Genomic DNA, 8109 nt, shown 5'->3' on the forward strand with positions numbered 1-8109 from the left:
AAAGACCCTGTTTCCAAATGTCACATTCACAGGTTCTGGATGTTGGGACGTGGACATGTCTTTCTGAGGCACGCAGTTCAGATCAGACAGGAAGGGGACCCAATTTCTGGTGTGTGGCTGTGATACATCTATCTCCTGGTGCGGGTGTTTAGCTGTGTCCATCCTCATGTGTGTATCCATGGGGGTTGCCGGTCACGCTGACCTCAGGGAACAGAAATGAACTGAGGTTTGCTTCAAGGCCATATTCCTCGGTCCAGCCGAGCTCAGTTCCTGGGCAGCCTGATTTGGGAGTCCGGCTGGTGGGGGTAAATTTTTTTTCCCAAAGCCAGAAGCACCATCCAGCCCTGGGCGCTGCTCAGAGGAACTGCCTTACCCTCACGCAGCCTGGACAGATGGTCCCTTGCTGGGCCCAGTACCACAGGTTGGGAAACAGGAAGCTCAGAGATGGGAAGATGACCCCCGGGCCTTTGGGGTCCTTCCACCCAGCCCTGCTGACATCTGGGGCCTGGATCATTCTCTGTGTGGGGCCGTCCTGGGCACTGTGGGCTGTTGAGTGGCATGCCCACCCACTCAATGCCAGGAGCCCCCCCAGTCATGACGACCACAAATGCCTCCAGACACCGCCCAGCATCTCCTGGGGGGAGGATCACCCCCTAGGTAAGAGCCACTGCTTCTGCCCACTGGATGCACTGAGTCCTGCCATCCCCCCACCCCGTGTGTGAGGAGGGTGGCCACCAAGGGAGCACTTGTGTGAGTGCTGGGAGGGGTCCTGGTGCACACACGGGCTCTTCAACCAGGGTAGGGGCCATACGTGTGTGTGCACACACATGGGCTTCTGTGTTGGAAACACGAGTGCCTGCATGTGTGCGTGTGTCCATGGGTGCATACAGGCATATGCATACAGTCGCCACACATCCCCCCAGGAACAGGACAGGTTGGAGACTCACCCAAGCCCTCAGGAGGCACCTAAGCCCCCAGGGCTGAGAAGTGGGATTGGCCTTGGTGCGGGCCCCTGTGGGTGTCTGGGCTGTGGTAGCCAGGGCGAGGCAGCCAGGCCCAGCCCCAGCCCGGCCTGCACTAGGTGGGGGTAGGGTACTGCTAGTGGGAATGGGGGAGCGGAGGGACCTCTGTGCCTGGCCTGCTGGCTCTGGGGCCTCAGCCCTGTCCTGCCACAGGCCGGCTGCCAGACCCAGCCAATTCTGTCATCTTCCTTGACCTCATGTACAGGCCGAGCTCCCAGAGGTGCTGGGCGCCCAGGGGCTGGGAGGTAGCTGGGGGCCTGGCCACGCTGCCTACCTTACCTTGGGCCCCAGGAGTCTTGCCTGACACTGGGCGATTGAGCCAGAAAACCTGGGGCCCGGCCCCTCCTCCTCTTGCCAGCCAGTTTCTTCCATCCCTTCGGAGTGCATTCGGGGTTGGGGCAGTGACACAGTGAGGGGCAGGTCCAGCAGGGCGAAGGACGACACAGAGCAGTGGGCAGGACAGGCAGAATCCAGGGCAAGGATACTCCCGCCACCCAAAGGAGATAGCATGGGAGCTGGCCAGCTGCAGAAGGGGGCTCAGGATTGCTCTGGGGGACTTGGAGTTGGCAGGCGCTGGCCTGATAAAGAAGGACAAGGCTTCTGCAGCAGTTGGAGCAATTCCCTGGCTCCAGGGCCTTCCCCTCCCCTACCCCAGCTTCCCCTGGGATACCCTAGGGGACCAGGAGGACAGGGGTGCTGGCCCCCATCTTCCACCCCAGTCATGGAGGGGACTTGGCAAGCCTTAGGCCAAAGGGGCAGAGAATCAGCTTTCTGAGAAGCCCCTACCTTCTGCAAGGTGACTCTCTTCCCATGTTGTATATGGTCTCCCCCAAACCCCAGAGGAGACACGAGGCAGGACATGATGCTGAGCCCTAGGGCCTCTGCTTCCCCTTACCTCCTATGAGCCAGAAGGCAGGCTGGCTGGCTGGGTGGGGTCCATTCTGACCACCTTCCCCTGGGTCTGGTTGGGCAGCCAGAGCCCTGGCATCCTGGGGCCTCAGTCGTGTAGAGTTCACCTCCTGGACGGCATCCAAGGGACCCCAGGACAGCTCAGGGCCTCGAAACCCAGCAGGTGGAGCCCCCAGATTTAGCAAATAAAAATACAGGACGCCAAGTTAAAGCTGAATTTCAAGGCTTCCCTGGTGGCGCAGTGCTTCAGAATCTGCCTGCCAATGCAGGGGACACAGGTTTGAGCCCTGGTCCGGGAAGATCCCACATGCCGCGGAGCAACTAAGCCCGTGCGCCACAACTACTGAGCCCGCGCTGTGCAACACGAGAAGCCACTGCAATGAGAAGCCCGCGCAAGGCAACGAAGAGTAACCCCTGCTCGCCGCAACTAGAGAAAGGCTGCACGCAGCAATGAAGACCCAAAGCCGCCAAAAATAAATAAATAAAATAAAAAAAGATTATAAAAAAAAAAAAAAAGTTGAGGGCTTCCCTGGTGGCGCAGTGGTTGAGAGTCCGCCTGCCGATGCAGGGGACACGGGCTCCTGCCCCGGTCCGGGAGGATCCCACATGCCGCGGAGCGGCTGGGCCCGTGAGCCATGGCCGCTGAGCCTGCGTGTCCGGAGCCTGTGCTCCGCAACGGGAAGGGCCACAACAGTGAGAGGCCCGCATACCACAAAAAAAAAAAAAAAAAAAAAAAAAAAAAGTTGAATTTCAGATAATGAATAACTTTCCAGTGTAATTCCCAGGCATAAGTATATTCCATGCGTAAGTATATACAAAACAATTATTCTTTGTTTATCTGAAATTCAGATTTAAATGGGTGTCCTCTAGTTTATCTGGCAAACTTACCAAGGGGTAATGGTGAGACCTTTGTCTCCCACCATTATTTATTTATTTATTTTTATTTTTGGCTGTGTTGGGTCTTTGTTGCCGCGCGTGGGCTTTCTCTAGTTGCGGGAAGTGGGGGCTACTCTTCTTTGCGGTGCACAGACTTCTCATTGCAGTGGCTTCTCTTGTTGTGGAGCACGGACTGCAGGCGCACGGGCTTCAGTAGTTGTGGCTCGCGGGCTCTAGAGCGCAGGCTGCAGGCGCATGGGCTTAGTCTCTCGGTGGCATGTGTGATCCTCCTGGACCAGGGCTCAAACCTGTGTCCCCTGAATTGGCAGGTGGATTCTTAACCACTGCGCCACCAGGGAAGTCCCTGTCTCCCAACATTAAAAAGAGGCACCTGTTTGGTGTGATTGTGTGTGAGTGTGAGCAGATCGGGGTGTGTGTATGTGTGTCTGTGCACATTTAGAGAGGCACTGAGCCTGTGTCTGTGTAGGGCAGACTGTGCACAGGTGGGAGTGGAGGTAAAGCCCGTGCTTGGGGCCAGTGCTGGGACCTCTGCAGTATCCTCATGAGCCCATGCCTTTGCGGGGGCATGCCTCCCTCCTCTGCTCAGGCACCTTAGGCTCAGAGCGGGCACAGGGCTGGCCCTAAAGCACTGAGAGGTTATGGAAGGAGCCAGATCCCAACGCAGCTTCTGAGCTAGGATCAGGGTGTCAGAATCAGGGTCGGTCGGCACTCGGTGCTTGGGTGACTGTGAGCATAAGGGGAAGGTAGAGTTGGAATCCTGGGCTGGAGCCCAGCCTGGCCTGTGCCCCCTCTGCATGTTCCCACCTGTCTGGACCCCCAGAAATAGGAACCACCAGCTCCCGGTCTTATCAGGTCCCCAGATAAGTGAGGGTCATGGGCAGAGTCATCACTGGGCCCTTGCTGGGCTGGGGCCTCTGGCCGTGGGGCCCAGCAGCAGGAACATCTGATGCAAGTGGCTGTAAGTGTCCCTTCCTACTGGCTGACTCACAGCCCGCTCCATTCCAGTGGCTCAGCAGTCCTGGGTACGGAGCCAGGCCCGCTGTCCTCTGTGGGGGTGGGGAGAGGGCAGGGAGAAGGGAAAGCAGGGGCGGGTGTGGCCAGGAGCTCGGAGCTGGCCCGCCTGCCTGGCTGTGGGTGTCTGCAGCCGTGCGGCCCGCTCTGCTGTGATGGTGGCGGCTGTGTAGCCTCCCAGGGGTCAGTCACTGAAAGTCCCCAAGGGAGGGGTGGGGGTGGGGTCGGGGGCTGAGCAGTGCTGGCCCAACTGACGGCCAATGGCTGCCACTCTGCGACTGGGGATGGGGCGCTTGGCTTGTCATCCCGCTTTCCCTCCATGTCCAAGGCAGTGGACACCCAGGTGGCTCTCAGGGGAGCCAGGTCTCCCACTCCCAGCTGCCCTCTCCCCAACAGTGATCTGGGCGTCACGTACAAGAGCCCTTAGTTTTGAGGAGGGTGGGGGGCTTTCCCCGGAACCTGTGGATATGAAACCTTAATGTGGCAGAAGGAACTTTGCAGATGAGATTAAGGGCCGTGAGATGGGGGTGATCCTGGATTAGGGGTCGGGCAGTGTCATCCCAGGGTCCTTATAAGAGGGAGGCAGGAGGGTCAGAGGCAGAGAGAGACGGGAGAGGCGCGCTGCTGGCTGTGTGGATGCAGGAGGGGCCTAGAGTCAGGGATGCGGCGCCTCTAGAAGCTGGAAAAGGCGGGAACCGCTGCTCCCCTGGAGCCTCCGGACCAGCCCTGCCCACACCTGGATTCAACCCCGTGAGACCCGAGTCGGACTCCTGACCTCCAGGACTGTCAGAGATTAAATTTCTGTCATTTTGAGCCCCTAAATCTGTGGCAACTTGTTACAGCGGCCCTAGGAGTTTCATACAGGCACCAACACCCGCAGCGTCCCAGAGTTCCCATTTAGCAGATGAGCAAAATGAGGCAAGTCCAGCCGGGTCCGGAGGAGGCCAACCGACCCCGGCTTCCCGGCCAGGGCCCCTGATGGGGCTGGGGACAGGGGCGATGTGTTCAGTGGGCCTCGCAGCCTGGACTCCTGGGCCCGGTGTCTGCTGACCTGCCAAAGGCCCCAGAGGCCGCTGTGGCCGGAGGAGGGGGGTTCTGCCTGACCACGGAGCTGGCGCAGGGACCAGCCTCCAAGAATGTCCTCCCCCGGGGTCGGATTTGCTTGTGCTGCTAAATGCTCGAGCCGATCTGCTGCCTGGCGTGTGACCCGGCGCCTTTGAACCCTCCCCGCCCTCTGCAGCGAGACGCCAGCGGCGCCCAGCCCGTTCCCACGCCGTGACCCCCGCCAGGCATGCCCTCCCCGGGGCGCCTCCTCCTCATTCCAGTCGCGGGGACTCCCGGGGGGCCCATCGCCGGCTGCCCTGGGGTGGCCGTCGGCCTGGGGAGGCGGCGGGGGACGCCGTGGACTGCAGGACTGGGTGCCCTGGGGACCCGGGCTGCGGCGCCTGCGCTCTGGCTCTGGCGCGGGGCCCCTCTGCCCACTACGGGACCGGTTGCCGGGCAACGCGTTTGCGTCACCGAAACCGGCACTGGGCCCGGGCTCCCCTGGAGCGGGAGGCCGGGCCCTGGCGCTGGGCCAATAGAATTCTAGGGACTGAACGCGAAGGGCGTGGCCTCGGCCTGCCCACCGGCCAATGGGGTTGTTGTTGTCGAGGTCGCGCTAGGAGGGCCGCGCCCCTTTAAAGGGATCGCGCTCATCTCACCGCGTTGGGCTTGCCTACGGGTTCTGAGAGAAGAACACGGCGCGGGGTTAGGGGTCCGCGTGTCTCTCTGAGCCTCAGTTTCCCCAGGTGCGCATAGCAAGGGCACGTGCACCCAGAGCCCGCAGCTCCCCCAAGGGGCCCCCTGCATTTATGCAGTGCCAGTTTGCACCTGGACCCAATGCGGCGCCATCCCCCCGCCCCCCGCCCCCCGCAGGATGTCCCTGGCCGCACGGCTTTAGGGCGATCGCGTCCCCAAGAAGACCATACTGCAGCTGGGGGGCCAGGTTTGTCCTCAGGCCTGGGCCCCTGCGCCAACCCCTCCTCCTCAAGGGCTAGGAAACATCCCTTACAAGGACCCCTTCTCCACCTGTAGGTCTGGGAGGTTGGTTCCCCTGTCCTCAGGTCTCAATGCCCCGGCACTATACCCACCCGCCCTCAGTTCCGACAGGGGAAGGCAAAAGGGGTTGGTGGTGAGGGTCTATTTCCCGTGGACTCTGGGGGGCAATGGCCACAGCTACGATGTCCCTCCACTCTGGATGGACCCTACTCTCTGCTGTCAGGTGGCCCATGTCAATGAAAGACAAATCAGGAGTAAGAAGTGACATTGGCTGATCCAGGGTGCAAAGATCAGCAGAAGTTACCCCTCCAAAAAACCATTCACCTGTACCCTCTGTGTCCCAAGACTGGAGTCCCCCCAGGGGTGGCCTGTGGTGCCTGGAGATGCCTGCGGCCTGGGTTTCTGCCAAGACTGGTCTCAAAGAACAGGGCTGGAATCTGGAGGGGTGACTGGGCCCAGAGATGTGGGGAGGAGGGGGACATTTAGCTGGGCAGGGTCCCTGGTCCATGTGGGATGTGGACTCAGCTCCCCCCTGGTGGCCCTCTTTCCTGTCCCTCCATCACCCCCGACCCCAGCACCCTGGACACCGCTAACCTGGGGTGTCCTGCTTTGATCCTTGTTCCCTGGTGATGTAAGATGTTAGCTTTAGGGGAAACTGTGTGGAGGGCATCCAGGACCTCGAAGTACAATTTTCGCAACTTTTCTGTAAGTCTAAAACTTGTTCAAAATAAAGTAAAATAATAAAGGAAGCACACCACTAGTGTTAAGTAATTTCTAAACATTTTTGTCGCCCCTGCCCATTGACCCATAAAAGATGACCAGCAGGTGCAGCATAGCCCTCCAAGGCATGAAGCTGGACACGTCCCAGAAGTGCCACAGCCTCCAGCTGTTCTGAAAGCAGGCTTTACTGCTTCCGGGCATGCTATGTCCTCGGAAGGCTGGCTTTGGTCTGCGGAGGGGAGGTCATAGGCACCCGGCCCCCCGAGGCCCTCCTGGTCAGCTGTCCATGTTCTCCACACTCTCCTGGGACCCCCAGCCAGGGGGAAGCTCACCCACGTGTCCAGGATTCTTTGGGGTTTACGGAGGTACCACTGGGGTGGGCTGTCTGTATCCAGGGGGCCAGCATGCTGCGAGGATGAAAGAAGGGGCCACGAGCCAGGGATGTGGTGCCTCTGGAAGCTGGAAAAGGCTGGAACCGATGCTCCCCTGGAGCCTCTGGAGGAGCCAGCCCTGCCCACGCCTGGATTTTGACCTCCAGGACTGTGACATGATAAAGGTGTGTGGTGTTTCTTTTTTTTCTTGGCTGCGCCCGGAAGCTTCCAGGAATTTAGTTCCCGGACCAGGGATCGAGCCTGCGTCCCCTGCAGTGGAAGCACGGAGTCTTAACCACAGGACCGCCAGGGAAGTCCCAAACACGTGTGGTTTTAAGCCACTGAGTTTTGGTGATTCATCCTAGCAGCCACGAGAAGCCAACATGCCCTCACCCCGGGCTAACCCTAAGGGCTGAGCGTACTGCCATGACAGACTGGCGTGGCTCTCGGGTGGTTTGGGGGGCCTGGATTGACGGACGAGTACGTTCACTTGACAGAGTTCCTGGAGGAACTCATGGTGGCCCCCGAGCTGAGCTGGAGAAACAGGCAGGGAGATGGGCTCACAGAAAGCAGGAAACGGGCCAGATGGCAGTGGAAGGACAGCATGGCCAGCACATGCTGGGCGTCTCAAGGCTGTCTCCCTGCGCCATGACCAACCAGGGACCTTGAGGGACCAGAGGTCAGGACCAGAGCCCAGGGCCTGGCCAGAGGGAGAAGTTTCCAGCAACTTGGCTGGGGTTCCTGGGCTGCGGGGTTAGCAGGGACCACCTGAGTCCATCTCTACTCTCCAGCAAAGTGCTGAAGGGGTCAAGTGTCCCCAGTGGGAAATGCAGGTCGACCCTCCACATCGGCTAGACGCTCAGATGGGTCCCCGGGGCGGGCAGTGAAGGGGACCCTGATGGCCCGGCGGGTGTGGGGACCGGCCTCCCCCCTCACCCATTTCCCAGCTGGCCTTCGTGGGGCAGAATTCTTGTCCAGGGATGCAAGGCCCTCAGCGCGGTGGCCGGAGGGCAGCTGCTGGTATATGAAACGTCCAGAACAGGCAAATCTACAGAGACAGAAAGCGGGGAACTGGGGGGCTGGAGCTAATGGGCTTCTTTTACAGTGGTGAGGATGTTCTGGAACTGCATAGGGGTGAC

Source organism: Pseudorca crassidens, chromosome 3 (assembly GCF_039906515.1).
Source record: "Pseudorca crassidens isolate mPseCra1 chromosome 3, mPseCra1.hap1, whole genome shotgun sequence".
Lineage (NCBI taxonomy): Eukaryota > Metazoa > Chordata > Mammalia > Artiodactyla > Delphinidae > Pseudorca > Pseudorca crassidens.